Raw genomic sequence first — 15,211 nt, forward strand, 5'->3', positions numbered from 1 at the left:
AAGTTTTAATTACAATTTTTACCCCTTACAGCACATCGTTTTAGTCCTTCCCAAAAAGTCCTTGCAAAATCCTATAATTCTGTTTATGGCAAATGTCACATGATGACAGGTACCAAATTGAATCAATGGGTGTAAAAATACAAGAACTTGCAGTAATTATATTAAAAAAAAAGTGCTCCTTATAAAATGAAAAAGTGCCCTGTATCGCCAAACAGACACACTTGAATAGTAAACACACATCATATGCTACTTCTCCTAGTCTCTGAAGCTTGAAATAAAAAAAAAAAGAAATGATAATGACCTTTCATTTATATCTGATAGGATGATGGTTACCAGTTTGGGAGACCAGATAAAATGCTGCTGAGACCACAGCTTGTCCTCAGGGCTGTAGATTGGAGAACTATGCTCAGTATGAAGTGTATGTGCGTGAAGTATGGACAGCTATACTGTGTGTTTTCCATTTATAAACCTCTGTGAAGTCAGGCATGGTGATTTTATTGAATGTTTCTTCTAAATTTGCCTACACGGATAGATTCAACCAACATTGCTTTGTTGCCAACAAGTCAATGCTGTGACCTCCTTCTTTTATAGTCAAATGTAATAGTTTTGGAAAACACATTTTGCATTATGCTTTGTATGGAACAATAAAAATACTAATGAAACATAGAAAAAAAAATAGTTTTATAGATCAACCACTAAGATCCCAGCTGTCACTTTTCTAGTGTGGATGAAAAAATTTGTTATAGGCAATTACTTCTATTTTTTGCATATAATTTTATTAAATGTGTTCAGTTTATTTGTACATTTTAGTAGCATGCTTGATCCTGTATGTTATACTTTCAGCTAAATGTCCAGCGCAATTTAGAAAAACTTTGAAATTACACATCATGCAGATTTGTTTGACATGACTCAACAGCTGCAGCTCTGATAGACAAACTAATGCTTAGCTATCAGTACAGTTTAGAGACCAATAATGTTTTTCAGCTCATGACAAAAAAGGGGAAGAAAAAAGGAGATATGAGTATGTATTTCCATGCTTTCAGAGAAAACATTGTTAAAATGCTATTTATCTGTTGAAAATCAGTCAGCTGTCCCATTTATTGAAATGTTAGTTAGTTAGTTTACATTAATTGTGATTCAACCTAACATAACTGATTGCAAAGTTTTTCTTTGAAGTTATAAAGTATTTAGGGTATTACGTTTTTTGAAGATTTCAGCAGTAGTATACATTGAACTACATATTACACATTTCTATGTCAGTAAAACAGAAATACAGTATCTCACAAAAGGGAGTACACCCCTCACATTTTTGTAAATATTTTATTCTATCTTTTCATGTGACAACACTGAAGAAATTACACTTTGCTACAACATAAAGTAGTGAATGTACAGCTTTTTTGTAACAGTGTAAATTTGCTGTCCCCTCAAAATAACAACACACAGCCATTAATGTCTAAACGGCTGGCAACAAAAGTGAGTACAAAATTGTCCAAATTGGGCCCAATTAGCCATTTTCCCTCCCCGATGTCATGTGATCCGTTAGGTCTCAGGTGTGAATGGGGAGCAGGTGTGTTAAATTTGGTGTTATCGCTCTCACTCTCTCATACTGGTCACTGGAAGCTCAACATGGCACCTCATGGCAAAGAACTACATACAGATGGCCTAGGCTTTTACAAAAATGTTAAGGGGTGTACTCACTTTTGTGAGATACTGTACATGTGGTCAATTTATATGTTTTTTTTCAAATGTAAGCACATTTGCGAACCAACATTTTTTATATAATTTTCTTAATTACTTAATTCAATTGAGTAAACATTTACTACAGGTTGTGTATGTCAGTATGCCAATGACACAGCCTCTACCAAACATACTAGGCTTTCTACTTAGTAAGCCTATGAGAGCCTGCTTACTTTTTGTTTGTCCTTTGTCCAAATGAAAAGCTATATGGCTCTGTACTAATTAAGTAAACAAAAACAACAGTGGTTATGGCTCTGTACTAATTAAGTAAACAAAAAACAACAGTGATTACTGGTACCACTTATAGCACCCCCTAAAGGTTTATTGTATTCATAACAATGTAATTATAACCAATAAAATATCTCATACCTATTTATCCCTTTACATTGAAATTTGAACAACATGGTACACACCCTTTGCAGCACTGCCAAACCGCACACACAATCACACATACACACTGTACCGCAAGCTATATGAATTAAAGCTAATGTCCTTTCCCCATGTGTTTTTTTTTCAGAACTCTGATTCCAGGAAAGATGTATTTAATTCCAACAGTAATCAAAAATCTATTTCAAGTTGCCAATAAACATGACCAGAAACCAGAACAGTACATACCCTTGGATCGAAACACTATGTTCAGTGTGACAAAACAATTAGTTCTAATATCAATATGTCACTTGCAGTTGAGGAGCTAATTGTGTGTCCTTGCTTCTTTTTATCATCAGCACACCCCATGGCGGATGCTTTAAGCCTAGTACACACTACAGTGTTTTTTTCGTGCAATCCCATGGGTTGCATGAAAAAAAGCAGACAGCTCCGGTCGTGAGGTTAGCCGAATGATCTTCCCTGCTGAGCTGTTGTGTTCTGACAGGGGGACGGCCCCCCCGCCAGAACACTTCGATCGCTATGCTCTGCCATTGGCTGAGAACTCAGACCGGGAGTTGGTCGGCTGCTGGTTTTCTAGCGTGCATGTCTGACAAAAGGCCGGCTTCTATCGGACAGACCGACATACACATGGGCAGAATGTCGGCTGGTATTTTTTGTACCGGCAAATGTCTGCTGACATTCCGCCCCCGTGTACGGGGCTTTACACACACAAGTTAGAAAGTTTACTTTCAGTGTCAGCTGTTCACTTCCTGTCCACCTCTTCTGGTCACATTACTATTTCTCTTTGCCCAGAATCTGTTGGTGTTTTTGTAAATTGACCTGAATAGTAGTATATCAGTTTATACAGGCTATTCAGAGCATAGTAGTAAATAAGTCAGCAGCAGTGATTAAAAAAAAGTGCCAAAAAGTGTACCATCTGCTAACTGCAAGTGGGAGATATAACATTTTCAAATATCGTATTTATCGGCGTATAACACGCACTTTTTTCCCCTTAAAATCAGGGGAAAATCGCGGGTGCCGATCCCCCCCGCTGACTGTGAGCGGAGGAGCGAGCGCCGCCAACATACATACATAGCCAAGTGTACTCGGCTAGGTTTGGCTATCTCCACTCACAGTCACGCCCAGTCCCGCCCTATGATGGACATAACACAGGGACTGGGCGTGACTGTGAGCGGAGCTAGCCGAACCTAGCCGAGTACACTCGGCTATGTATGTAGATGGGCGGCGCTTGGCTCCGCCCACAGGACTACGAGAGGAGCCGAAAGCGGGCGAGAGCCGTCAAGATACAGGACCGACTCTGTGTATCTCGGCGGCGCCATATTTAAAAACTGCAGTGACACTGACAAGGCTGCCAATGACACTGAAAGGCTGCAAATGACACTACAAGGCTGCAGATGACACTGACAAGGCTTCAGATGAACACTGATAAGGCTGCATTGATGGGCATTTAAGTTTTTTTCCTTAACAAGTTTTTTTCCTTAAAATTCCCGTCCTAAACTTGGGGTGCGTGTTATGCGCCGGCGTGTGTTATACGCCGATAAATATGGTATATTTCATTTTTACCTCACTAAAAAGAAATACAAACATAAGGTTTTTATTTTTTTACTACTGTATATAATATTGAAAATACATACAAAGCACTGAATTTCCTTGTCCAGATAACGCATTACATACATGTGTTGGCATCACTTATTGTAAAGATGCTTATGAATTGGCGGACATCTCTTTAACAATATGTGGGGATCCCATGTGCCTATCCTCCAGTGAACCACTGGAGCATTGACACCCACAGTGATACTCTGCCAATGTTATATTTGGCAGATCAGATCTAGCTAATTGAAAGTTTCCTAAAAAATGGAATTCAATATTGTTGCTGTAGCAATGCTTGTTATTGCCACAGAGGGAGGTCAGATTTGGCCCATTTAAAAGCATATCTAAAAACCAATAATGCAATATACTGTATATTACAGCTTACCAATGCTCAGGTATGGTGGCGGCATACATTTTCTTTTTTTAGACTTTTTTCTCTTTATTTTTACCTAGCAATCCAGCCATGCCCTGGAGTGGCAGGGTTAGATAAAATAGGCTTAGGATGGAGGTGGGTGTAGGTTTAGCTAGCTAGATTTTGACTGAACTTCCACATTAATCCTAACTACTCTTAAAACTGTCCCCTCCCCCCTACTAACACCTATGTTTACTAACCTACATTAGAAAGATCTGTATACTTACCTATTTTCAGGCTGCTCCAATTCAGTCACATGATTCTGCTCCCTTGTGTCAGCCAGCGTAGCTGCAGGAATGAGGCGAGAACGCTGACAATGGATGGGCTTTTGAAGACTATGGGTAACGTCACCGCTTCAGGCTGTGGAGTGCTCTCTCCCCTGCAGCCTCCACTGGCAAACACAGCCTGAGAGAGTAGACTGAAAATAGGTAAGTGAATATATCTTTACGGGGGGTGGCGTGAAACGCGTTGGGAGCGTGGCCTGGTCGGAGTCTAGGCTGAGGTTGCCACTCCATCCTTTCACTGCTGCAGGACACCATAGATGTGCGACTTCCAGGGGTCACCCTTTCTTTCTTGTACCTTTGCAGGAGCCAGGACAGGCTCCAATCCTTACACTGTTCTCCATACTACATATGGGGACTATATTATAAAATGTTTTGCTGCATTTCATATCCATTTTTGGAACATGATGTTCCCCTCCTTTCTCTTTTACACAGAATCACTCTACTTACAGTCAAGGAAATAAGGTCCTGAGGAAGCATAAAGCAAAAAGTTGACCTTTCTGATTTAGCAGTAATAGGGATCCAATATGTTATATACATTGTGTGGTTATATCAATGAGAGCTCCAACTTTCTTGTTTTTATCTTGAACTAATTCTTAATTTTGTAATATATTTGTAATAAATTGAACTTCATAAAATTATAGTGTTCCTTTTCTGTTACCGGTAAAGTCCGCTTAAAATGTCCTATATAGTTTAAACAGGTTCCAACCCGTCAGCACTTTAGCAGCAGCTGCGGATGCACTGTCTACATACCACCTCCCTATCAAGCCTGAGCGGCCCACACACTTATCCTAGGTGGCAGTTTCAAGAGTAGTTAGGATTAAAGTGATTGTAAAGGCTATTTTTTTTTTTAAATAACAAACATGTTATACTTACCTCCTCTGTGCAGTTGGTTTTACACAGATTAGCCCAGATCCTCCTCTTCTCAGGTCCCTCTCTGCTGCTCCTAGCCCCTCCCTTCTTTGAGTGCCCCTCAGTTAGCAGCTTGCTACAGGGGGCACCCAAGCCGAGACAGAGCTCCGTGTATCCATTCAGATGCGGAGCCCCGACCTGGCCCTGTCCCCTCTCTCCCCTGATTGGCTGACTGACTTTGACAGCCGCAGGAGCCAATGGCACTCCTGCTCTGTCTCAGACAATCAGGAGGAGTGTCCTGGATGCCTGAGGGAAACGTGGACATCGCTGGAGAGACAAGGGGCTCAGGTAGGTAATTGGGGGGTGCTGGGGGGGCTGCTACACACACAGAAGGTTTTTTAAAACCTTCTGACTTTACAACTCCTTTAAGCTGGAATTCAACTTTTAATGTGGTGAAATGTAAAAATAAAAAAATAAAAACATTCTTCATATAATAGTAAGGCAATGTATATATGAATAAAAATACATTTCCTCATACCATGAATACCACATACCAAATACCCTTAAAACTCTGTAAAATAAATCTGTCACAACCCCTGACAAAAAAGTGAAACTGATAAATACCACATGGCTAAATAATTGTGCTATTCACTGTGTCAATGAAATTTCCATATCAGATTTGTTTTCTCTTCTTTGAAGTGGAGCATGAAATCCCCATCTGACTTAACTTCTACTACTCTGCTAAATACTACTTCCATCAATCTACCACTCCTTAGACACATTTCCTGGCAGTGGGCTAATCTAATGGTGACATCAAAGCATTGCTGCCAAATTTCAGCAGTTATAATATGTAAACTGCATACAGTAATTCCTGGGTATTAGAAACGTTGCATTTTTCACATATTGCTCCCTCTTGCTCCAAAAGGGGTCAATTAGAGACAAAGACAAAAAGAAAAATTACAATCAAAGCTAACCTAGCTTGAATATACATGTTGAGGTAAGCAAGGACGTGGCAGAGTGCCAAACTGTGGATCAAGCAGAAGTGCAGGGTGTTAAAAACCATCTCCCTCTGTGCAGTCAGTCCACATATCTGCAACGTTTTGCTGTGCTAGAAATTCTACAGGATAAGCACCTTGCTTTGAAGAAACAGATCTGAAAGTGAAAATCACACAGGTTTCCACCTACTTAAACGGTTCACAGTTTTGGGTCATTGGAATGTATGTGCGGCATGAATCAGGATAAAGTCTCTAACATATCCACTCGTCGATTCCCAGAAAAAAAGTTCAATCTCATCTCAGTGACTGAAATTATTAAGGCCAAATGGTCAGCATAACTGCTAGACAACTTTCGTTTTCAGAACAAGGTTAGCAGCGTGTCTGTTAGACTCTCTTTTGTGGCACAGAAATAAAAACATATTGGAGTTGATTTACTAAACCATTTTAGTAAATCAACCCCATTTGTGTGTGTACAAGCACTATGGCATATGTATGCCTTTTGCCATGTGTGAGTTCTTCCGCTCATGTGATATGCACTCCTGATCCTTGTTACCTATGCAATACCCTTTCCTGAGCTCTGCACCCTGTTTAATTTGCACTCCAGAGTTCTACACCAGATGCAACATGCAATTCTGAGCCCTGCATCATGTGCAACACTTACTCCTGATCTCTCTGCAAGTTCTGCACCCTGTGCAGTATGCACTGCTGTAATCTGTACCCTGTGTATCTGACAACTGTCCCCACCCCCTCTGCTACCCACCACACCTGACCCCCTTCTCCACCTCTTCTCCTAACCACCTCACCTCATTCTGTTCTCACCCCACACCTGATCACCATCCCCTTCCCCTCCCATAACCCCCATCCCCACCCCACCTAACTACCACCCCTTACTCATATCCCCACGGCTCCCTCCCTTAACTACTGCACCCAAACTCCATCCCCACCTCGTTCTCTAACCACCATACCTAACCTCCAACCCCACCCTTTCCCAAACCACAGCTCCTGACCTTAAGCGCCCCCCCCCCAACTAACCAACACAACTGACCCCTATCCTGACTGCCTTTCCTAACTACTGTGCCTGATGGCCATCTCTACACCTCCCCTAAACACTGCTCCTGGCCCCCGTCCCTACTTTTAGTACTATGCCTGCCCCCCAATCCCAAACCCTCCTCTAACCACCATGCTTAACCCTATTCACTCCCCTAAACACTGCACCTGAACCCCATCCCCTACTCTAACCACCACACCTGCCCCCCATCTCCACCCACTACCAACCATGCCTGACACTTTTTCTCCGCTAAAAATTCATTGGACCCACATACTCACCCCCCCTCTCATTCCTAATCTCCGCACTTTACCCCCAATTCCTACCCACTACACCTGACAACTTGTCTAAGCGACATCCATGACCTCATCTCCACTTCCTCTGCTAATCAGCACACCTGATCCTATTCACATCCTTTAAACACCATACCTGTCCACCACCCCTAACCACCACACCTGACCCCAACCCTTCCCTAACCTCTGCACCTGACACCCAAACCCCACCCCCTACCCTAACCACCGTGCTTGACCTCAATTCCCTCTCTAGCTAAACCATCTGACTTCCATCCCATTCTCTTCCCTAGGGGGCTCAAGGTCAAGCACAGTGGATAGGGAAGGGGGTGGGGATGAGGGTCAGTTATGGTGGTTATAAAAGAGGTAGTGGGGATCAAGCGCAGTGGTTAGGGGAGGGGGTGGGGATTGAGGTCAGGTATGATGGTTAGGGGAGAGGGTGGGGACTGAGGTCAAGAATGGTAGTTAGAGGAGTGGATGGAGGTCAGGTGCAGCGGTTAGGGAAGGGGTTACACTAATAGAGGGAGGATTCCCTAACAGCCTGTGGGAGGTTGATCCATGGACTAGAGCCAAGGTGAGGCCGAGAGGAGATGGAACTAGAAGGTGGTGTCTGGTGTCATCATAAAGACAGCCAGAATAAGAGAGAGACTTGCTGAGTGGAGACACTGTTACCGGTAGGGATTAGGGCTGTGATGACTGTGCTGTCAAAGTGGGATCTCTGTGGCAGGGAGGAATTTCCTATTATTCACTTGAGGAAACGTTCTATTACTAATAGATATTGGAGGTACTGTTCCTTCTTTTTTAAGTGGTGAGCAATATAGAAAAATAGCACTGACCCGTAAAGTTATCTTATTGGTATTACTATCCTAAAGTGCTGACCTTGATGTAAATAATCTTGTTTACAAGCAGGTGGCTTCTACACCCCAGGGGATCTCCATGGTCTCATTGGTTTGTAGTGTGATGTAACAAAAATGGAAACTGAAGCTCCACACCACTGCTAAGAGGCCCAGACACAACTGTATTCCATTAAAATTCAGTGGGTCAATCCAAAAAGTAGCCAATGCGTTTCAGAGGTCCAAAGGTACCCTCTTCAGCAGGGCTTGAAAAAATTTGAATAGACTAGAAGTGAACTGGACCTTTAATGTTTCTTCCAAAGAACGGCCCTTTATAGCAGCTGGTTTGACAGAAGCAAGCACAGTCTGGGGTTGGCACTGCATATAGACTACCTCTATGTCAAAATATCATTCCTGCCCTAACCTGGCCACTTCTGTCAATAACAGTTCACTAAACAAAATTAAACTTCGACCCCTACAAACTTGACGGATGACTGCAGAAATCCCAAAGGACATAGCTGTACTCTTGAGTGTCTATAGGGTAAAACTCCTCCCTGTATACATCTGCCCTCCGAAAAAAATAACAATACTATTTCTCTTATGACATGTTTTAATGTAATGGTGGCTCAGTTGGGATGTAAATGTTTGGAATCATTCAATAAACTTCGACCATTTTTTGCCATTAAGTATTTGTCTGACTTTATTTGGGGTACAATTTGGAGGAAAAAAGGATAAAGCAAGCCACTCAGACTTTAACGTTAAAATGATTAGGCAACTTGGAAAGAGACACGCAGACATCAACCTTCAGCTGAAGATCCAGAAGAATCATTACACTGATAAGCATCAAAAGAAGGATGTGATAACGGCACATACCTAACTAATGAAGTAAGCCAAGCAAATGTCTGAATTTTTGTTTTAGCATGAGTTAGAAAAATAGAGCTCCATAATGTAGTGATTAGTTGTGCTTACAGTAATCCACAAACTCCTGCATTGAAGTTCCTGGAGTAGTTCATTCCAACTATGACGGGAAACACTTTGTCATGTGCAAATAAGTGCTTTGCTAAATGTGATCCTACCATAAGTAATAGTATAGCCCTTTTTATGCTTGTTCACAGCACAGATATCATTGAGTTTGTGCAGTAGAGGCAACTAATCCAAATCTTAGGAGAACTATGTTTTAAAAAGGCCACTTAGTTTGTTATCCAGAGTCACCTACAAAACAGTACCACTTTTACAGCAGGCAGACCAGATCAGGCAGTTATGTGTGTGCCTCAGATATACTGTACATGAAGTTTGCGTACAAGAATTAGTCCAGTGCTAATATCAGAGTAAATATGCTCCTGTTATTATTCTTCTTCTTATTATATAGGATTTATATAGCACCAACAGTTTGCGCAGCGCTTTACAACATGAGGGCAGACAGTACACTTACAATACAAATCAATACAGGAGAGATCAGAGGGCCCTGCTCATTAGAGCTTACAATCTAGAAGGGGTATTTAAATAACTGCAAAACCAGACAAGCCATTTGACCTTGACAAGAGTATTGAGTACAAATTAGAAATATAAAGCTAGTCTTTGCTGGCCCAGCTTTTTCCTTTTACATTTTTATCCCAGTGAGCTCATATACAACATGGCAAAGTAATTTATCAACAAAAACGGCTATAATCTACAGCATTTTGTACTAATATAGCTTTATTAACTGGACAAATAGCAAAGCACAGTGACTCATAATGACCAACCAAAATTCATCATTCAATGATCTGAATACTGTAAAATATAATTCCTTACTGTACTGGCTGTTGTATAGAGAACGTTAAAAGAAAAAAAAAAAAAAAACAGAAAAAGTTAAAACCTTTGCCAAGGTCTTGCTGACTGCATACCCATTGATCAGTTTTCCACTCATCTTAAGGCGACCATGCAAGAAGTCAGGTAAAATCACTCTAGTGGAGACCTAAGCCGGCCATAGATGGGTTTCAGAAAAGAAAATCGTGCAATTCCCCCATAGGCACAGTGAGTGTTGATGGGGGAATCCCTGCCATGGAGCTATTGTGTTCTCCCGGCAGGGGGGAGCCATCCCAGGAGAACACACAGTAATTATTGCCAGTGGCTATCGCCACTGGCAGTAATTGCATGAAAAATCCAACAGACTGGTTGTACCCAAGTTGATTGATCGATCAACATAGCTATAATCAACCTGCCCATACATGGTTTGATCATGATGTAAACAGGAAGAGCCGTTGATCGGCTTTTCCTCACTAAAGTAGAGGAGAGCCGATTGGCTGCTCTCCTGAGAGGGGGGGTCTGTGTTGATTGTTTACCAGCGCAGCCCCCCCTCAGGTGCCCACCCATGACCACCAGGATGCCGCCAGGACCACCAGGGATGGCCACCACATTGGACCACCAGGTATGCCACCCTAGACCACCAGGGAAATGCCACTCAGTGCCCAGGCAGCTGCCAATCAGTGCCAAAAAAATGCCTGCCAGTGCCACCAGTGATGCCCAACAGTTAAATCTACCAGTGCCAGCCATCAGTGTCCATCAGTGCCGCCTTTCAGAGCCCATCAATGCCGTCTATCAGTGCTACCCATCAGTGCAGCCTTTCAGTGCCCATCAGTGTCACCTATCAGTGCCCACCAGTGCCACCTATGAGTGCCCATCAGTGCTGCCTATCAATGTCCATCAGTGCCGCATATCAGTGCCACCTATCAGTGCCGCCTATCAGTGCCCATCGTCATTGCCCATCAGTGCTACCTTATCGGTGCCGCCTTATCAGTGCCCATCAGTGCAGCTTATCAGTGCCCATCAGTGAAGGAGAAAACTTACTTATTTACAAAATTTTCTAACAAAAACAAAGAAAAACTTTTTTTTTTCAAAATTTTCAGTCTTTTTTTATTCGTATGCAAAAAGTTTAAAATCGCAGAGGTGATCAAATACCACCAAAAGAAAGCTTTTGTGGGAACAAAATGATAAACATTTAGTTTGTGTACAGTGTAGCATGACTGCGCAATTGTCACTTAAAAAGTGACAGCGCTGAAAGCTGCAAATTGGCCCGGGCAGGAAGGTGCGAAAGTGCCCTGTATTGAGGTGGATAATAAATGTAACCCATTACATGTGGCAATAGGCATTACACTGAAGAAGTCTAGTTTAGAGGTCCTGATATGAAGTCCTTTCAGTATAATGCATTCATTTCACTGCTGGTAAATATTTCAGCTCATGCTGGTCAAAATTCCATCAAAGCGATCCGATACAAGAGAGAAAATAACAATTTACATTATTTTGTCATTCACAAAAAAGAGATTGCATTGATTGCACACGAGTATGCTACAAATGAGGTTTAAATAGACATTTATTGCATTTTAAATGTTTTTACCATAGTACGCACATTTATAGGACAGCACAAAAAGACACTAATGTGACATCATTCAAGCAGAGGCTCTTATCCATATTTACAAACAGAATTTATATTGGGTAATTTAGTATAGGAAATAATGTTTATAATCTAAACATTTGCCATCATGTTTCATTTTTCAAAGCAAATTACAGTAAAACAAAATAATCCAGAATATTTGCTATTTATGAGAGAGTAAAAATAAGAGCACACATTTTGTAAAATGCACATTTCCGTCTCTGAATGAGCATACACTATTTTGCCAAAAGTATTGGGACACATGCCTTTACACGCACATGAACTTTAATGGCATCAGTGTCTAAGTCTGTAGGGTTCAATATTGAGTTGGCCCACCCTTTGCAGCTATAAGAGCTTCAACTTTTCTGGGAAGGCTGTCCACAAGGTTTAGGAGTGTGTCTATGGGAATGTTTGTCCATTCTTCCAAAAGCGCATTTGTGAGGTCAGGCACTGATGTTGGACAAGAAGACCTGGCTCACAGTCTCCTCTCTTATCCATCCCAAAGGTATTCTATTGGGTTGAGGTCAGGACTCTGTAGAGGCCAGTCAAGTTCCTCCACCCCAAACTCGCTCATCCATGTCTTTATGGACCTTTGCTTTGTGCACTGGTGTGCAGTCATGTTGGAACAGGAAGAGGCGTTCCCCAAAGTTGGGAGCATGAAATTGTCCAAAATGTCTTGTTATGCTGATGCCTTAAGAGTTCCCTTCATTAGAACCAAGGGGCCAAGCCCAACCCCTGAAAAACAACCCACACCATAATCCCCCCCTCCACCAAACTTTACACTTGGTACAATGCAGTCAGGCAAGTACCATTCTTCTGGCAACCGCCAAACTCAGATACGTCCATCAAATTGCCAGATAGAGAAGCGTGATTCGTCACTCCAGAGAACACGTCTCCACTGCTTTAGAGGCCAGTGGCGGCCACCACTGCATCCAGCGCTTTGCATTGCACTTGGTGATATAAGGTGCAGCTGCTTGGCCATGGAAACCCATTCCATGAAGCTTTGCGCACTGTGTGCATCTGCATGAGCTGACCCCTATCATTTTAGGTGGCCTACCACTTCGTGGCTGAGTTGCTGTTGTTCTCAGTTACTTCCACTTTGTTATAATACCACAAACAGTTGACTGTGGAATATTTAGTAGCAAGGAAATTTCACAGATGGACTTATTGCACAGATGGTAACCTATCACGGTACCACACTTGAATTCACTGAGCACCTGTGTCAGAGAGGATCTCGGTTCAGGACACTTGCTGGGCACTCTGGAGTGTGCCACGTCGCGCTGGCTCCCGCGCGGGTGCGTGCCTGGGCGTGCCGGCGCGGTCGCGGTGTTTGGCACCGGTTGCCCTATTTAGGTTGCTGGGATGCTGTGCTCGGTGCTGTCCGATCATCAGCTTCCTGTTCCCGTGCTTCCTGTTTCCTGTGTACTGTTTGATAGCTCTGCTATCCGCCTGCATCTGACCCCTGGCCTACCTCCGACTTTGAACCTGCCTGACCCCTCTGTACCGTGCCGACCGCCTGCTGCCAAACCTGCTTGTGACCTGGACTTTGTATCTGCCTGCTCCTTTTGTACCGTGCTGACTGCCTGTTGCCAACCTTGCTTGTGTTCAGATCTGCCTGCTCCTGCTCTGCACCTGTAGCTGACCTACAGCCTACCTATCACCTCCTGCCAGCTTGCATCAGGACTTTGGGCCTCATCCCTGCTAACCACCCACCAGGCTCTCATACCATTCTGTGCTCCCGTGCCTTCTGTGTGCTCTATCAGGGGCCGGGAACCAGATACGTACGGGAGGCCATCCTCTGCTATATCGGGTTCGTCAGTCTGATACGGGTAAGTCTGACAACCTGAGAGTAACCCATTCTTTCACAAATGTTTGTAAAAGCAGTCTGCATACCTAGATGCTTGATTTTATAAACCTGTGGCCATCGAAGTGATTGGAACACATGAATCCAATGATTTGAAGTTCCAATACTTTTGGCAATATAGTGTATATATATTGCCAATAATACAAATACAATATGTGATCAGTCTGTCAGCACTGAAAGGTGTTTCACACCCAATAAAGCTAAAAATTCAGTGTGGAAAAGTCCCATATGGATGTAAAGTGTAAAAGGTGGTGTCACGCCAATGATGTCATCTACAGATGTCTCCTAAAGAAAACCTGTAGGGAGATAATGCGTGAAGGTGGTATTACGCTGATGATGTCTTCACGTTGACCGAGGATGTAACCGCAAGTTTTCAGTGCAGAGCATGACAAGAGTTAAGAGTACTGTGTAAAGTATACCATTTTGTGAAATTGATGTAGATGAAATATTTTAGTTTTTTGTACCTTGTACATGTTTGGAAGCTTTGAATAAATACTGTATTACAGAGCATTGTAAGATTCTCTCCCTCTTTAAGCTTGGATATGTATGAGAAGGATTTCATCAAGCACTAATGGGCTCCTTATAACTCAAAGGGTCATATTGGGGATATATTTGTACATACACACACATATTACTTTATGAAAACAACGTACAGTGCCTCAGCCCCAACCATAAATACTTCACAGTCATAATATATCTGCAGTGGTCTTTCAGCTTTTCCTATTCAATTTAAACAGTCTGCCCACAGCTACAATTTCAGTTATGTGTGGTAACAATGTTTCTGGTAGCTTAGGGCCTTGTGTATGAAATTGTGCTAACACGATTCTTAATAGTTGATAATAGTTAACAATCAGCTTTCAAATCTCATTTATATAATGCATGCTTTGAAATTAAACAAGGACCTTGAGGGTCCATACATAATGGGCTTAAAAGCGCTGCTTCTACAGGAGTTTTGTTATCCTATGTGTCCTTTCACATTAGGACTTTTAGAGGCATCATTTAAACATATAGAGGCATAAAAAAAAAAAACCTTCTGGTTTGTGTTTCTGAGAGGTGTTAACGGGCAAAAAAAAAAAAAAAAAGCTAAACACTCCTAAACGCTTCTTAACACTTGTACAAAAATGGTCTATATGAGCATTTTTACGGCCAAAACAACTGGCATTTTCCTAAGCCCAGTGTTCATGGACCCAGGCTGGTAAAATATGATTCAAGAAAACATTTTCTTATTAAAACACTTTTCATGTCTTAGACCAATAGTTACAAAAAAGTACATCCTGGCACTCGAGCAGGAGATACATCTGAAGAAACCAGAAAATGAACTGACCTTCTCTATTTGGCAGTGCAAGCCAAGTGTAGCTGATAGCTCTTTGAGTGAAGTGTACAAATATAAGGTACGCTTGTCTTAGTTAATTTGAGTGTTATACTGATAGGACTAAAGCAACACTGACCCAGAACGTCTATCATTATAGCGTAGCGATGGACAGCCAATGAGCGTGTAATTACTGTATTTACTGTT

The 15,211-nt window shown here is 42.2% G+C and overlaps 1 protein-coding gene across 10 annotated transcripts in view; it reads right to left on the bottom strand.

Annotated features, from left to right (window-relative positions):
- Positions 1-15,211, bottom strand: part of UTRN (utrophin) — a 1,071,426-nt gene that overhangs the window by 351,729 nt on the left and 704,486 nt on the right. The gene's annotated exons all lie outside the window — the stretch shown is intronic.

Source organism: Aquarana catesbeiana, linkage group LG04 (assembly GCF_042186555.1).
Source record: "Aquarana catesbeiana isolate 2022-GZ linkage group LG04, ASM4218655v1, whole genome shotgun sequence".
Taxonomy (NCBI): domain Eukaryota; kingdom Metazoa; phylum Chordata; class Amphibia; order Anura; family Ranidae; genus Aquarana; species Aquarana catesbeiana.